We start from the raw sequence: 18,527 nt of genomic DNA, 5'->3' as shown, positions 1-18,527 counted from the left end.
CTAACCTTTCACATCATAAAAAGAAAGCATGCAACGTCAAAAGAAATAAAAGAAGTTGTCTTTGATAATCGGAATTTCCGCGATATTATCGTGTTTTTGCTACTTATGGGAAATTATACGGCAGTTCAAGCAGTATCCAGGTTTGTCTGGGCAGGTTGTACACTAGTATGGTGTATCAGTGCGCTTGCCTTGTTCCGCGCTCTTCTTTCACCGCTTCCTCATAAGTTGCTTCTTCCCTGCAGTAGCTTCCCGCTTTTGCACATCGTGTGTTCGTTTGGGATGTTTCTTGCTCACATTTCGCGTTACGTCCATTGGTGGAAGGAAACCCTTTATAATGTTCATTCTGTAATGGTACGTCGTCGTTTTATTTCCTGAGTATTTGTTGTACAGATATAGAGAATTGAAAACTAGCATATCAATGACATGAAGGAATAGTTTTTTCGGCCAGCTGATAGTCTTTCATTCACATAAATAATACGGTAACATTTGATCTTGTTTATCAGTCCTAGACATACACCCATTGTACCTAATAATAGGCAAAGGTTTCGTGACTATTTGCTGGAGCACATTCGTCACTTGCTCCATAACATTTAGGTGTCCTGTTGAAATGTAGGAAACCTCTCGTCGATCCTTCCATTTTCCAATCATAACTCCATTAGAATACCGTACAATTCTCTCTCCTCTCCCAAGTTTTGTCGATACAATGTCTTCGGGGGTATATTTCCTATTTAATTTCAGAGTACCTGTAGAAAGTGTTTTTAGGTTCAACAGAGTTGTAGCTAAATGAAAACTGTTACAATAATTGTCCAAGTAAATGTGATGACCAACATGCAGCTTTTCTGCCATCAATTGCAAAATGACCTTTTCAGCGTGACCTTTTACCCCCATATCTCCACTACTTCCCATGTACACAGCGCACTTATTTATGAAACCATCTGGATTGTTGTGCATGTACACCTTAATGCCATATTTATTACTTTACTTTTTATGTATTGTGTAAATGACAATCCTCCCCTCTAAAGAATCGTTGATTCATCTATTGATAAATCTCTTCCCGGGCAATACACTTGAGACATTGTCGTATTAAAATAATCCAATATAGGTTTTATCTTATATAAACGATCGTCTGGTTTCAGGTTTCCTGGAAGTGGATTTTTTTGCAAAATGCAGAGAGCGTAATACGATCAAATACCGGTCTTACACTCATTGCTATTCCTCTATTCTCAAACAGTGGTTCTTTCTTCCAGTAGTCTTGTAATCGCGGATATTTAACGTTTCCCATATGTAACAAAACACCCAGGAAAACTAGTAATTCGCCTATACTTAGAGGTTTCCATTTACAGATCCTAGATCCCTCTTTTTGTATTTTCACTCAGCAATATGTTGACTGCGTTATCGTTGGTTTCGTCAACCACAAGTTGCAGCAATTCGTCTGTTACCAATAATTTGAAGAAATCCATAGGAGAATTGCCAGCAGGATGATTTTGCAAAACTTCTTCCTTCGTAAATTGGTGATACTGCATATTATGTGGTTCTTTATGCCAGGACTCACCTTGATTATCTCCATGTGACAGGTCGGGATCTTTTTCGTCGTCGATTTCCACACAATCGTCGTGATCCGTATCGTCAGATTCGTAACTGTCATGAAACAGATTCGAAAGCTGTGCTTCCACACTGACATCACTCTGCAATTCTTCTGCAGCCTCTAAATGACAGTCTCTGTGGTATGCCTCGTCCTCACTACACAGAAAATCATTTTCGTCTAGTACACTAAGTAACTGTTCCTCTGTCAATTTAACACCTTTCCTGCTCCTTTTCACATTGGAAGATCCAGGTGTCGGTTCATTAGCTGCCATTACAAACAATATATGTTCTATAACTGACCACACAAAAGAAAAGTTTACACGCTTATAAGCGTCAGCCGCACTAGCTCATGGCTTGTTTTGACGCTTATAAGTGTTAGCCACAGTGAAAGTGTTAAGGCCTTCAGCCACCGTGTTGTCCATGGTGAGAGTTAACATATGAAAACTGGTATTCTCAGCACACTCTGGACACTGTGGATCGTGTAATATTGAAATCCTTAATGATTTCTCCAATGGAATGCCCCATTCCTCTAGCTCCAACCACCATTCTGCATTCAGAGTCTGTTAATTTCCGTCGTGCGACCGTAGTCACATCGTAGATATTTTCTCATGAATCACTTGAGTACAAATGACAGCTCTTACATTGTCCTTTTATAGCTATGTATGTGGTACCATTGCCACCTTTATGTACACATATCATTATCACATGACTTTTCTCACCTCAGCATCCTAGGCACTGTGGAAGACCATCTGTCTCAGTAAATAGAAATGTATTCTCCACCTGAGGCACAGGGCTTGCGTGACTATCCATAGCTGTCAGTGAACACAGATTGTTGCACCAGTTATGGCTAGGTGGCAATGAGTTTGCTGTCTCCCACCACATGGGCTCTGAGCCACTGCAGTGAGGACTCTGGAGTGCTCCACTTCTATGGGGTACTTTTGGAACAACCTGAGGTAGGGTAAAACAAAGTCGTACTAGAAGTACACTTTACCACACACAGTAAAAGTGTTCACAGAAAATAGATGTGGATATAATCTGTAAATTTGTTCATCAAAATAAAAAAAAATCTAAATGTATATTAAGAACATGACACTGGATTGCATTTAGCTTGTATGGCAATAGTACTGAGCTGGAAAAGAATGGAAAATGAAATTAATGCAGTGATAAACTGATAAAGAAATTCAGTTTGACATGTTTTCTACTCACATTTACACTGTGTAGCCAAAAATATCCAAATATGTCTGAAAACAAAGATTATGTGACTTACCAAACGAAAGCAGCGCTTTCGTTTGGTAAGTCACATCATCTTTGTTTTTAGATATATTTTTCCCGCGTGGAATGTTTCCCTCTGTTATATTCAAAAATATCTAAAGATACATTGTTGTATAAATGAGAATAATCAGTTTTTGAAAATATATAATTGGATGGATAAAAGATGTACTCACGAAGCTATGGCAGGAGTAAACACATCGGCGCAATACTGGCCTAACCCACATTTTTGGAAAAATGAGATATTTGCACAGAACATCACTTTACGCCCTACCATCATGTCCTACAATCGCCAGACATGTATTCGGACACCATGGACAATGTGGCAGTGTCAGATGTTGTTTATGCACCATGCAGTGCCATATGAAATGGGGTGCAATAGTGGCCTATGCCACATAGGCCACTATTGCGCCATGTATGCATAGCGAGTAGGCTGGTGGGACAGCATACCATGTGTCATACAGCACGTAATGGCCAGCGGAGGACACAGCTGCAGTATATACTCACAGTATTGTGGTCGACACACCACTGAACTGTCACTAGTGTTTGCGTACTACAGAACGACTTGCAGTAGCCCTGGTGATGTCGAAGCCGCACTGCGACGTAAGGATGGTGTTATGTTCCCTCATTGGACTCATACGATGTGATATGGACACCGATGCAGGTAAGGAACACTTCCATTTCATACCTATTTGGATATGTGTGTGTGTGCAAGTGTATACCTGTCCTTTTTTCCCCCCTAAGGTAAGTCTTTCCACTCCCGGGATTGGAATGACTCCTTACCCTCTCCCTTAAAACCCACATCCTTTCGTCTTTCCCTCTCCTTCCCTCTTTCCTGATGAAGCAACCGTTGGTTGCGAAAGCTTGAATTTTGTGTGTATGTATGTGTTTGTTTGTGTGTCTATCGACCTGCCAGCACTTTCATTTGGTAAGTCACATCATCTTTGTTTTTAGATATATAACATTATACATCGATTTAAATAGATTGAGGTCTGTAATACTCAGCAGAATGTTTACAGATATCTGCAAAATTATTAGATGCAAGATAAAGTAATATGGCCTGATTGGAAGGAAAAATCAGATGTTATAGCAGAAAAGACAAAATTTAACCATCACACAAAAAGAAGGGACTAGAGAATATGCTGTTGCAATACAACCCACACCATGTAAATCAGCAGAAGAAAAATTACATAAAAGTACTACATCAGAATATTCAATGCACAGGTAACTAAACTAGAACTAAACTCCTAAATGAAACACAACCAGACAGTACGAATCAGTGGAAATGGGCTAACTGAAAGTCAGATAGCTAACCTAACAATAAAGGTCAATATCTTATCCAGTTACATCCCTAGATATAAACATGGTGGGGTTTCTGCATACATTAAAAGGGGGAAGTCTTTAATGACTGTAAACAGTAAAGGTCTGAGAGTACTCATAGCTAGAGAAAAAGACTTTGAAATTACTGGTGTACTGACAAGTACCTTTAAAGTGTTTAGTGTGTATAGATCACCAGGTAACAACTTTAGCAGCTTTCTGAAAAAATTTGCAAACTTACTATGAATTAATATGGAGAAAAACATAGTTACATGTGGAGACATCAATATTGACATGTGAAAAGAATCAAAAACAAAACAAGATTTTGAAGTACTGTTAATACAGTGTAATATGGAACCAACAACTATCTGCACCAACAACAGTGACTTCTCAAAGTCAGAGAGTTATTATGGACTACATCATTACTAACATTAGTAGGTGTAACTATCTACATCTACACTCTGCAAACCACTGTGAGATGTATGGCAGAGGGTGCGTCCCATTGCACCGGTTATTGGGGTTTCTTTCTTTTCCATTCACGTATGGAGTGCAGGAAGAATGATTGTTTGAATGCCTCTGTGCATGCAGCAATTATTTTAATCTTATCCTCACAATCCCTATCTGAGCGATACATGGGGGGCTGTATATATTCCTAGAACCATCATTTAAAGCCGGTTCTTGAGACATCGTTAATAGATTTTCTTGGGATAGTTTATATCTATCTTCAAGAGTCTTCCAGTTCAATTCCTTCAGTATCTGTGACACTCTTCCCCAGATCAAAGAAACCTGTGACCATTTGTGTTTGCCCTTCTCTATATATGTTCAATACTCCTTGTTAGTCCTATCTGGTATGGGTTTCACATACTTGAACAATATTTGGGAACCAGTCACACGAGTGGTTTGTAAGCATTCTCCTTTGTAGACTGATTGCACTTCCCCAATATTCTACTAATAAACTGAAGTCTCCATCAATAAACACTTCTGGGCTAAGTTGCCGTGGTCGATCTGTAGAACTTCTTCTCCCTGACGTTTCGTTCTCAGCTATGGAGAACATCTTCCGAGGTGAGTCAATGAATCAGACTCAGACTCACCTCCATAGCTGAGAACGAAACGTCAGGGAGAAGAAGTTCTACAGATCGACCACGGCAACTTAGCCCGGAAGTGTTTATTGATGAAGACGCCGGCCGTGAAAGCCTACATGGAATGAAACTGAAGTCTACTGCCCACTTTACACATGACTGAACCTATGTGGTCATTCCATTTCATATTCCTACAAAGTGTTCCTTCCAGGTATTTGTGTGATTGGCCAATTCAAACAGTGACTCATTGATATTATACTCATAGGATACTACATTTTTTGGTTTTCTGAAGAGTAAAATTTGACATTTTTGAATATTTAGAGCAAGTTGCCAATACCTGCACCACGTTGAAATCTTATCAAGATCTGACTGAATATTTATGCAGCTTCTTTCAGATTGTACGTCATTATAGATAACTGCATCATCTGCAAAAAGGCTGATTTTACTATTAATATTCTCTGCAAGATCATTAATATACAATACAAACACTGAGGGCCCCAACGCACTTCCCTGGGGCACACCAAAAGTTACTTCTACATCTGCCAATGACTCTCCATCGAAGATAACATGCTGTGTCCTTCCTACCAAACAGTCCTCGATCCAGTCACAAATCTCACTATATACTGCATATGATCATACTTTTGAGAATAAGCATAGGTGCAGCACTTTTTGGAAATCAAGAAACTCTGCATCTACCTGGTTCCTTTGATCCAAAGCTGTCAGTATGTCATGCAAAAAAAGTGTGAGTTGGTTTTTACATTATAAATGTTTTCGAAATCCATGCTGGTTGGCATTCTGTTCAAGATATTTCATTATGTTTGAGCTCGGAATATATTCTACAACAAATTGATGTCAAGGATATTGGACAGTAGTTTTGTGGATCACTTCTACTGGCCTTCCTGTAGATGGGTGTGACCTGTGCCTTTTTCCAAGAACTGGGTACAGATCTTTGTTCGAGGAATCTACAATAGAATATAGTTAGAAGAGGCACTAACTCAGCCACGAATTCCGTATAGAATCTGACAGGGATTCCGTCGGGGTGTGGAGCTTTGTTCAATTTTAATAGTTTCAGCTGTTTCTGAACATCACTGACACTAATACTTATTTCACTAATCTTTTCAGTGGTATGAGGATTAAATTGACGCAATTCTCCAGGGTTTTCCTTTGTAAAGGAACATTTGAAAACAGAGTTAAGCATTTCAGCTTTTTCTTTGCTACCCTCAATTTCAGTTCCTGTCTCTTTCACTAGGGATTGGACACCAACTTTGGTGCCACTAACAGCCTTTATATATGACCAGAATTTCTTTGGTTCTATGAGTCACATGTAGTCCAAACAGAAATGTTTGATTGTCATGGACGGCTGATCTGCTACTGCAGAAGTAATGACATAGCATCTGAATCAAAACCAACAACTAAAGAATTCAGGATCATAAATGAGCAAAATATCAACATCTTTAGAACAGTATTAAGTAGAGAAATCTGGAATGAAACTCTACAGGTGCAGAATGTAAGTGAGAAGTATGGTTCATTTATTACAACAATTATATACCATTTTAATGCAGCATTCCCTAGGGTAAAGAGATAAGAAAAGCTTCAGGATCAAACACAGTGGATTACGAGAGAAATAATAGAGCTGTGTAGGAAGCTCCAGACTCTGAGATAGATGGGTGAAGCTGAAAACTACAAAATATTACAAAACAAGTACATAAAAATAATAAAAGAGACAAAAGCAAGAGCAATTAACACCACCATAATGAACTAAAAAAGATAATAATAAATGAAGGCTGTATGGAATGCAATTAATAGTGAAAGAAAGGAAAAAGATGGATCAAACAAAGAAATAGAAATAAGATCAATGAAAATAGACAACACAGTGATTGTTCAAAGAGATTTCAGGATTGCAGCTGGTCATCGTAAACTTCATTCCATGATGTTTCGGCTGGACAACTGCCAGTCATCTTCAGGTGAGCAGAATGAGGATTGACGAAGACGTTCTCTGCTCCGTCTTATGTAGTGCACTGATGATACTGCCACGCATGTGTTGAAGTCGCAGAGACAGAAGAGTGATGGCTTGGTAGGACATTCTGTTTGTCGTAATCCCACTCACACTGATTTGTACTTGCATTCTTCAAGTTGCCATCAGCCATCCCAAACCATGAGTGTGCTGAAAACCCTTGTGCACAGGACTCATACAGTGTCGGAGATCAGAGAATTTGCCTAAGGAACTTGTACATTTAAGGATGGTGTTCAGAGACAATGGATACTCGACCCAGCAAATTAATAGGTCCTTCTCAACTAAAGCCAGGAACCGGGAAGTGGATAAAGAGGAGAACACGCCAACCAAGTCCCTAGCTTTTCTTCCCTTCGTTGGAAATACCTCCTTCAAAACAGTGAGGATTCTTAATAATTTTCATGTGAAAGTGGTTTTTCATCCACTTTCTAAGATTTTGGATCTGCTGGGATTGGTGAAGGATGATTTGTTTCTGCAGAAGGCTGGAATTTATAAAATACCATGTCAATGTGGTATGGCCTATATAGGACAGACAACGCATACAGCGGAAGAGCGTTGTACGGAACAGCAACGTTGCACTCGCTTACTTCAACCCAGTAAATCTGCAGTTGCAGAACATTGTATTTCCGACGGACATTCAATGGAGTATGACAAAACTTTGATTTTTACCACAGCAACAACCTTTTGGGACTCCATTATCAAAGAATCAGTTGAAATACACATTGTGGAAAATCTAATGACCCATGACAGTGGTTACCAACTGAATAACGTGTGGAAACCCATCATCTCCGAAATTTGCTTGAGACGAAGATGCCAGAAGACTTTGATAGCTGCAGCCAGTGACAATACTAATGGCAGCTGAGTCTTGCAGATCCACCAGCGAGGGCGCTGCCACTAGGCGGTGTGGTCCTTCTGTCTCTGAGACTTCAACACATGCGTGGCAGTACCATCAGCACACTATATAAGACGGAGCAGAGAACGTCTTTGTCAGTCCTTATTTGGCTCACCTAAAGATGGCTGGCAGTTGTCCAGCCGAAACATCATGGAATGAATTTTACAATGACCGGCTGCAATCCCGAAATCTTTTTGAATAGTTGATTTGCCGGGAAAATTTTAAATTTTACAACACGGTGATTAGAGATGATAGAGAAATAGTAAACATACTAAATAATAACATATAAATGTGGCAGAGAATTTAAAATTGGAAAGAAATAATTCAGAAAGGAGGTTTACTAAGGTATCAAAAAATTGGGCAGAACCGTGTTTTTGAAACCAGTCTTAGAAGATAAACTGAGGACAAATGTACAGAAACTGCAGTCCTAGATATCAGCTGGTGGTCATGAAACACTGAATCACATACTAATTACAGTAAGTGAGCAAATAATTACACCATTGCAAGAACAGCTCTTGTAGAGATGGGATTTTTCCAGAAAAACTGATGATAGCAAGATAGCAGAGTGGAGTAGTGATCAATAAAGGGGATAAGGATGACTCCAAAAATTACAGACCATCTTCACTGATATCAGGTTTCTCAGGAATCCTGTAAATGCTTGTGTATAATTGGTTAGTTGGTTGTGTGGACAAACATAACATTTTTGTACCATTACAACATGGTTTTGGAAATGGTAAATCTACAGAAACAGCAACTGTGAGTCTGACAGAATATATTATACAGTTCTTAGATGGAAAAAAAATTGTATCTGAAGCGTTTCTGGATCCCTCCAAAACATTCAACACCAGTGACCATGAAATACTGATTTGAAAATTGGATAACTATGACATTCGAGGGCAAGCAGGGGAGTGGATAGACTCATGCTCATTCAACAGGAAATCATCAGTTAGCCCTGCTCCATGAACCAGCATCGCTTTCATTTCACGAAATGTGTAAGTTGTTGTCCAGTTATCACAGTAAGTGCACATATGACACTGCAGTGCTTGTTGAGTTCTATTGTTGTTATAAACAGCCCTACCATTCTTACCAGGCTTGGGCGGCCAAACTCCATCGGCTCAGTCACAAATGACAGTTTGTAATGGATGCTTATCAGGATTTCTATGCTGATTCTATGGTCTGTGATGCTATCATTCAGTTGGCTCTTGACAGGTAAGTGCGTCAACACTACAGTGCAAGAATCCATCTTTGGCTGAAGTGTTGAATATTGCTCAATCTTTTGATGTATCTCGTGCTGCTGGTGATCAGATTGAGGATTGGTGTGATGTTCGTGCAGTGGCTCCTGTTCCTGGTCATCACATATCAGTTAGTTCTCAGGAGGAGGATGACATGGCAACTGTACGAACATGGCCTCCACACTGTGCCGGACAGCAACATGTCAAACAACAACCATAGCAGCAGCAGTGCTCGGTGCTCCCATCTTGCCCATACTGTTTTGTGCAACAATACAGGGCTGCATGCCCTAAGTGCTGGGTGACTTGCAACAACTGCAGGAAAAAGTACCTATAGCATCTGTGTGTTATTCCCAGCCTTCTCCTGCAGATATGGATGTTAATTGTATGCCTCCAATGTTTACAAATAACAAAAAACTGTTTATTGGAGTGCAAGTGGTGGTCAAGGAGGTCAAACTACACGTGGACTCTGGTGCAGCTTTGATATTGCTAAACTCACTAACCTGTGTGTTCTTGGGATATCCAGCATTGCTTCCAGTTACTCAACATTTGGTGAGTTGCAACAAGCAATATATTCCAGTTTTGAGGCAATTTACAGTTCGAACAATGTATAAGTCTGTGATTCATTCCTTATCTTTTCTGGTACTGGATGACTTTGGTACTGACAATTTGTTTGGTCTGGATGCTTTCAATGTTTTTGGTTTTTCCATTGTGGATCCAGTGCACCTCATTTCCGACCAAGTCCCTTACCAGTAGTTAGATCCCCTGTGTTCTGAGTTCTCACCTCTTTTTTTGTGTGTTAGGTTGTGCCATTAATTTTATGGCCGGCATTATCATGCAACCTACAGTGCAGCCATGCTTTTCCCTTGCGCACCTTATTTTCATGGCTTTGCACATACAAGTGAAATCAGAATTGGACAGGCAGACATTGTTGTGGGTCATACAACATATTACATCAAATGAACAGTCCACTACCCTTGTGATTGCTAAAAAACTGAACTGTCAGCTTTGCCTCTGTGATGACTTTAAAGTTTCCATTAATGCTCAATTTATAATTGACATCTACCCCTTTGCCCCATCAGGACAAGTTGTTTGTCAGACTCACAGGGGGCCAGTTTTTCTCTAAAACTGATTTATCTGGAGCCTATTTACGGTTTCCGTTGGATGCGGCTCCTTGTGATTAATATCCTCTTTGGGCTGTACCAATATCAGCATCTCCTGTTTGGTGTGGCAAGTGCCCACACAATATTTTAGCAACAACTAATGATGTCTGTTCTGTTGTTCATCAACTGCCTTGATGATATCACTGTGATGGGTTCATCTATGGAAGAGTATTTATGCAACTTACACTCCTTGTTCAAGGTCCTACAAGTGCAGGGTTGAAATGCAACTTGACCAAGTCCCAGTTTTCTCACCTGTCCATTACATATTTGGGGTTTGAGGTTTCTCAGGAAGGTGTAAAGCCTTTACATCATGATGTTGCCACTATCACAGCTCTGCCTTGCCCTTCCAGTGTCAAAGAACTCCAAACATTTTAAAGGAAAATTGCCACTATCACAAATTCATTCCAGGTGTGGCCCATCCTCTCCACAAATTGCTCTAGAAGAACTCTCTTTGTCAGTGGATGCCAGCCTGCGAGTGCACGTTCATGCTTTTGAAAGATAAATTATATTCTGCTCCTTGTTTGGCTACCTTCCATCATGGCCACCACTTTGTCTTGGTTACAGATGGCCTCCAGTATGACCTTGGGCCATTCTCACACATCACTGTGGGGATGGTTCGAACATCCGATAGCTTATGCCTCAAAAATGCTCAACTCCACTCAGCAGTGCTTCACCCAAGTTGAAAAGGAAGTGTTTGCTATCATCTACACCCTCAAAAAGTTTCATTTCTTCTTGTATGGGTCTAAGTTCCAATTCATTACTGACCACACACCCAACTATGAGACACATTTTTGACAGACTGTGCAGCATTCCACTGTCCCAGCTTCTGATGTGGCCGGATCCTAGTTTTGATCAGATGAGCTCCTTTTTTTTTCACTTAGATGTTGAGGTGCAACTTACAGTGAAAGATTCATTATTCACAATGTTGATAACGGCTGTTATGTTGGGTCTGAGTGGGGTACTTTCAAGTGGGGAATTCCCCAGGGATCAGTGTTGGGGCCACTCCTTATTTATATAAATGATATGCCCTCTAGTATTACGGGTAACTGTAAAATGTTTCTGTTTGCTGATGACACTAACTTGGTAGTAAAGGATGTTGTGGGCAACATTGGCTCGGTTTCAAAAAGTGCAGTACATGACCTAAGTTCATGGCTTGTAGAAAATAAACTATCACTAAATCACAGTAAGACTCAGTTTTTACAGTTTCTAACACACAATTCAACAAAACCTGATGTTTTAATTTCACAGAACAGGTATATGATTAGTGAAACTGAACAGTTAAAATTCATGTATGTTAAGATAGATATTAAGCTGTCATGGAAAGCCCACATTCAGGATCTTGCTCAAATACTTAATACTGCCATTTTTACTATTCGAACAGTATCAGAAGTGAGTGATCGTTCAACATGAAAATTAGTGTACTTTGCTCATTTTCATTCACTTATGTCTTATGGTATTATATTTTGGAGTAACTCTTCCCCTTTCTAAAATGATATTTTTGGCTCAGAAACGGGCAGTTCGGGCAATAAGTGGTGTAAGTTCACAAACCTCTTGCCGACCCCTGTTCACGAGTCTGGGTATTTTGACATTGGCCTCTCAATATATATATTCCTTACTGTCATTTCTTGTTAACAATATGAACTTATTCCCAAGAATAATCAGCTTTCACTTGGTTAATACTTGGCAGAAAGAAAACCTGCATTTGGATTGGATTTCCTTAATTCTTGTGCAGAAAGGTGTGCAGTATACTGCTGCATCAATTTTCAATAAGCTACCACTCAAATTAAAAAATCTTAGCAGTGATCCATGCACTTTCAAATCAAAACTGAAGAGTTTCCTCATGGGTCACTCCTTCTATTTTGTTGAGGAGTTCCTTGAAAACTCAAGTTGATTCTTATTGTATTGTTGATTGCATTTACTTATGGACTGACTTTCTTTGGGTTCATGAACATTTATTTTTATCTGTTATTACTTTTATGTTGTAATTCCAAGTACTGACAAGTTCCATAATCTTGGAGATTTGCTCCTCAATTTGGTCCTATGGAACTTGACGTGTAAATAAATAAATAAAATTCTCATGTTATTGGCTCCCAGATCACAGCTACTGTTACTGCTGATCTGGTTTCGCCTAGTTCAGCATGGTTGGCCAGACAGGCCTCTGGGCAGGGCTTCTGATCCTCTGCGCAACTGTTTTGCCCTCTGTCACCACCTTTCGGTGTTTTATGGTGTTGTTCCTTTAGCTGGGAATGGGCTGTCGTCCAGGATTGTGATCCCAGCTGACCTATGGTGGGATGTGCTTTAGCTCCTATATCTGAGACAAGTCATTGGCCTGCTAACACCTGTTTTGGTCTGGAATTGACAGTGACACTGTGTCTCTTGTCGCGGCCTGTTCTCAATGTGCTACAGGTAGCACCATGGGTGCGGCATGCGCCCATCCTCACATTGTGTTCTACAGCTTAGTGTACCATTTCTATGTTTGTCATTTACTTGAAAGTGGATGAAAAAAGCTTTTGTTCTTTTCGGCTGCACTAGTGTTTGTGTCTAGCATTATGACATTTTTGTTTTGTTTTTGACTTGTCCTATTTTACATATTACACACCCATGTACTGCACACCATGGAATCCTACCATATCAAATAAAATTCAGTTCAATTCAGTATGAATGTATTAGCATGTATGGTGCACACATCAAAAAAGTTTTGCATCACCTTGGTTCTGAGAGTTGCAGAACCTGTACAGAAAATTGGAATAGAGATCAACATAAACATCATTTGTGCCCTTTCTATTGCTCATGAAAACTACACACTGCATGTTGTACCACCGTACAGCGAGACCTTCAAGAGTGGTGGTCTAGATTGCTGTACACTCCAGTACCTCTAATGCCCAGTAGCATGTGCTGTTGCATTGATGCATGCCTGTATTCGTCATGGCATACTATCCACAAGTTCATCAAGGCATTGTTGATTCAGATTGTCCCACTCCTCAATGGCGATCCAGTGTAGATGCCTCAGAGTGGTTGGTAGGTCACATCGTCCATAAACAGCCCTTTTCAGTCTATCCCAGGCATGTTGATAGGGTTCATGTCTGGAGAACATGCTTGCCACCCTAGTTGAGCGATGTCATTATTCAGAGGTAAGTCATTCATAAGGTATGCATGAAGGGGGGGGGGGGGGGGAATTGTCATCCATGAAGATGAATGCCTCGCCAATATGCTGCCTGTATGGTTGCACTATTGGTCTGAGGATGGCATTGACGTATTGTACAGCTGCCACGGCACATTCCAGGACCACCAGCAGCATTCCCAAAACAGCACGGAACCTCCACCTTGCTGCACTCGCTGGACATTGCGTGTAAGGCGTTCAGCCTGACCGGGTTGCCTACAAACACATCTCCAACGATTGTCTGATTGAAGGCATATGTGATACTCATCGGTGAAGAGAACGTGATGCCAATCCTGAGTGGTCCATTTGGCATGTTGTTGGGCCCATTTGTACTTGCCTGGTGTTGTGGTTGCAAAAATGGACCTCACCATGGATGTCGGGAGTGAAGCTGCACATCATGCAGCCTATTGCACATAGTTTGAGTCATAACACAACGTCCTGTGGCTGCACAAAAAGCATTACTCAACAAGGTGGCATTGCTGTCAGGGTTCCTCTTGGCCATAATCCCTAGGTAGCAGTCATCCACTGCAGTAGCCTTTGGATGGCCTGAGCAAGGCATGTCATTGACAGTTCCTGTCTCTCTGTATCCCCTCTGTGTCTGAACATCATCACTTTGGTTCATTCCGAGACGCCTGGACACTGCCCTTGTTGAGAGCCCTTCCTGGCACAAAGTAACAATGTGGATGTGATCGAACCATGGTACTAACTGTCTAGGCATGGTTGAACTACAGACAACACAAGCCGTGTACCTCCTTCCTGGTGGAATGACTGGAACTGATCGGCTGTCGGACTCCCTCTATCTAATAGGCACTGCTCATGCATGGTTGTTTACATCATTGGGCAGGTTTAGTGACATCTATGAACAGTCAAAGAGACTGTGTCTGTGATACAACATCCACAGTCATCATCTATCTTCAGGAGTTCTGGGTGATGCAAAACTTTTTTTGATGTGTGTATATACCTTTGTGTATTAACATAGCCACAATGTGTTTTGTCATTTCTTTATCACACAGCTGCTGTTAATTTTGCCACAACATATGTGCTGAATTTTAATGTCTATTTTCATTTATTTGCCTGCTTAGGGTAAATGATACTTTATGTTTGCAAACACTAGACATTTTCTGTTGTTGTAAATGTTATATTTTTATGAAAAAATGCTTTTTTCTGTATTTAACATTTTGTTCTCATTAGCCCCATGTCTTTGTGGAAACACAGTATAAGATTTCTGGAATTAAGTAAATCAATAAAAGTCACATTTCAATTTGCCCTACAAGGTTGTAATGAGGCTGCTTTTCGCTGTCCCATGATTTTTATAGATGTGTCATCACTACTATGTAACATTGTTATAACATCACAACTACCTACAAAAATGCTACAGAAGAGAAAGTTGTAGAAGACATCTACTACTAAATGATGTGCATGACGTGTTTTTTTTCACAACAGTGCACGAATCTTTAAAGTTTGAGGAGTTTTCTCTTTGTTGTATTTGATCTGACTGAAGCTCGAGGACTGAGTGCAATAAAATTACAGTGCTTAAAGATGTATGATGGCTAAATGCATAGAGATTTGCACAAATGGCTCTAAACTCAATATATTTTCCTACTTAGACAAGACTGTGGACAAGACAAAGTGGATCTGAGAAATGTGTAAGTGCTATTTTCAGCCAACAAATAATTCCAGACAAATTACACAGGTTTGACAGAATACATTGTTCAAAATACTAAGTTGAATAGACTTGTGAAAGTATGTAGTACTGCGAAGGTCAATAATAAACAACTAGATATGCTATCAAATACATCTTTATTCATTACACATACAGTACAAAACAAAACATGTCCTCATGACAACTTACGACACTAACAATTACTGCACATTGATTTCAGAACTCACCTTACACTATAGTGTGGAGGCTTGAGACTAATTATGATGTGCTGTTACATACAGCATATGCTGAATAACCAGTGGTATAAGTTGAAGTTGTGCAGTAATGTTGCTAGTTAATATTTCAAACTCAAGACAGAGTTAACACACCAGACTCTTCAGGTATTCCATCAATATGGGGTATCTGTAAGATTCAAATACAGACAGTTTCTCAGAATGGAGGATAAAGAGCTAATAGTGCCAGGCCATCATTATATGACTTAAGAGCTGCACTAGAAACAACTGAGGTGGGTCAGAATTTATAGGCAAGTACTGTCAAATAAGTGAGCAACAAAAGACCATATGTAATGTATATGATGATCGGTAACAGATAAATTACAACTGGTCAGCATAATATATGTGGCATTTTAACTGTACAGTGACACATACATAAGTGAGCAGCTGCTTGCAGTGTTCTTCTATTACCTTGGTGTAATCTGCTTGGAATACCGCTCTGGTGTGCTAACCTAATGGAATGTGATTTTCACATTTCATATTGGGTGCAATGTCACTGTAAATGCAGCCTGAAGCTGAAACACCTCCACCATCTATAGTGGCTCTGTAATTTTGCTCTCCAACTAGAATATATTTTATGTGCATGTGAAGGGAGGAGCTAGAAAGGTGTTCTAGTCAACTGTGGATAATCCATTAGATAAGGGTGTGTCTAAGCCTTCTTCTCAGTGTCCAGCAGGGATAGCATCAGTGATTCTTGAATTGGTGACTATGACAAAGTTGTCTATGACGTTCAGCTGAAATACAGGGCTTAAGAATGACATATGAAGAGAGGTCCATCCATGTTGGTCTTGAACAGTTTGTCTCACATTCTGCAAGCTTACAGTGGTGTCAAGATAATAAATGCTAGTAGAATTCAAGGCATGGTGACATTGCAGTGGAACAAATAGGCAAGTCATTCCACAGAAGTATCGGAGATCTCCACCTTAATCATAGGCCAGTAACATGCAGAAGCTGCAAGGCTAAAATACAACAGCGGACATATGAACCCAAATGTGCAGACCCAGATTATAGTGTACATGGTAGCACTGGATGAGGTCTTGATCTGTCACATGTACCAGATTAGGAATAGTGTGATAAGAGTACTCAGGGAGGATTTCCACAAACTTTCAGTCTCCCAGCATAATACCATGTGTACTACTCAAAAACAGCAAGCTCTGATGTGGAATCTTGCAGTGCATCTGCATCTTGAACTATTGGACTGTGGATGGAAAAGGAGCATTAATAATGTGGTGACCACTGTTTTTTTTTTATGTAGAATCCAGGGAAATGATGTGAAAAACTATAGCTGACAAGTATGAGAGGTTTTAAATCACAAAGACTTGCATCAACAACCTTATCCAGCTAGGACAAACAAAGATACCAAAAGGAAAATCTGACAATGTATTCACCACAGGAAACCACATTTATGCCTTGGAAAACTGAAGCCCAAGTGCTCCTCTGATGACATTTTTGACTGACATCAGTCCCTTTCCAATGAGCATGAAGTGTGGCTATAGCTTTCATTCTGGTCATTTCCCAATGACAATTGCGAAGAAGCACCAGCACGCAAGTGGGCAGAGATTGAGGAATGATCAGTCCATTCCACTGATCCACACTTTGTACATCAGTTTTAGGTGATGGCAGTGACTCTGTCTAGCAGCAATCGGGTAACTCCAGTGCTGTGGGTTGGACTATCTTGTTTGATAGAAACTAAATAACACTGAATATAACTGAGGAATCTGAATAAGGTAATTGACATTCTTGGTTTGAACAAATTTATACTTGCAACTAACATCACATACATCAACAAGCCACATTTAATATCACAGTGACCTTAATACAACTGCATTGGTAGTTTCACACTCTAATTAAATTTCAGATGAGTTGCATTTGATGTGAAATATTCACCATGTTGCAGATTCAGCATTTTTGCAAGGATCTACCAATAACATTTTGTGTCGCTGCCCTTCTCTCCATTGTTTCCATCAGGTGTGGATACACCAAATGTTCAGTTCTTAAGAGGGGGGGGCACATTTTTTCACCGTCCCTCTCTGACCCCTCCCACAAAAGACATAATGCCTCTTATAACACGTTGTAATATAATCATAATAATTTGTTTATATTAGTGATTAGTTCAGTGATTTTTCTTCCCTTTTTTTGGGAGGGAGGTGGGGAAGGGTCATCAGACCCCCTCCCCTCCCCCCCCTCCCAGCTCCCTCCCCAAACACTTGGATCTGAGCGTGTGTTCAATTCATTTAATTTCAGAGAATTTAATTTGATTAAAGTTCACTTGTATGATAGGGTAAGCGACGGTCCCCAGTCATTACCATTCCTCTGGTGATGTTATTCCTTAACGGAGAACCTCTGGTTGTTTGTTCAGAAAACATAAGTGATGCAAAATGTTTAAATTGGTCCTGAAAGCATTCTTGGGTGACATAATTGGTCAATTGGTTAAGTTGCCTGCAGTAAAGAGGAAATCCAGCTTCAAATCTGAATCTGGCACAAATTTCCATTTATTGTGACAGTCAGTCAGTCACAGTCAGCACGGATTGAGTGATGGAAATTATGGAATGAAAATATTTGTAGAAAGGATACTACCATCGTCTTCAAAGTCATATGAATGCAAATAAGAAGCTTTGATGATAAAAGTAGCATAAAACCTGGATTACAAGCCACCTGAAAAACATAATTTGAGTCAGTAGGCCTCTGATTACTTTGTTTTTTTTTCCCCTTTAGAACTTTATGCAAGAGAATACTGGAAAAATATAGAACAGAGGCAGTGAACTTGTCACTGTGAAGCATGTTGAAAATTTTGTAGCTATCTAGTTAGTTTAATGTTTCATACTCCATTTTCATAATTTGTATGAAAATGTTATGTAACAAAACAGGTTTAAATGCTAGCTGATATG

This window comes from Schistocerca cancellata, chromosome 3, assembly GCF_023864275.1.
Source record: "Schistocerca cancellata isolate TAMUIC-IGC-003103 chromosome 3, iqSchCanc2.1, whole genome shotgun sequence".
NCBI lineage: Eukaryota > Metazoa > Arthropoda > Insecta > Orthoptera > Acrididae > Schistocerca > Schistocerca cancellata.
Note: the sequence above shows the minus strand (reverse complement) of the source record.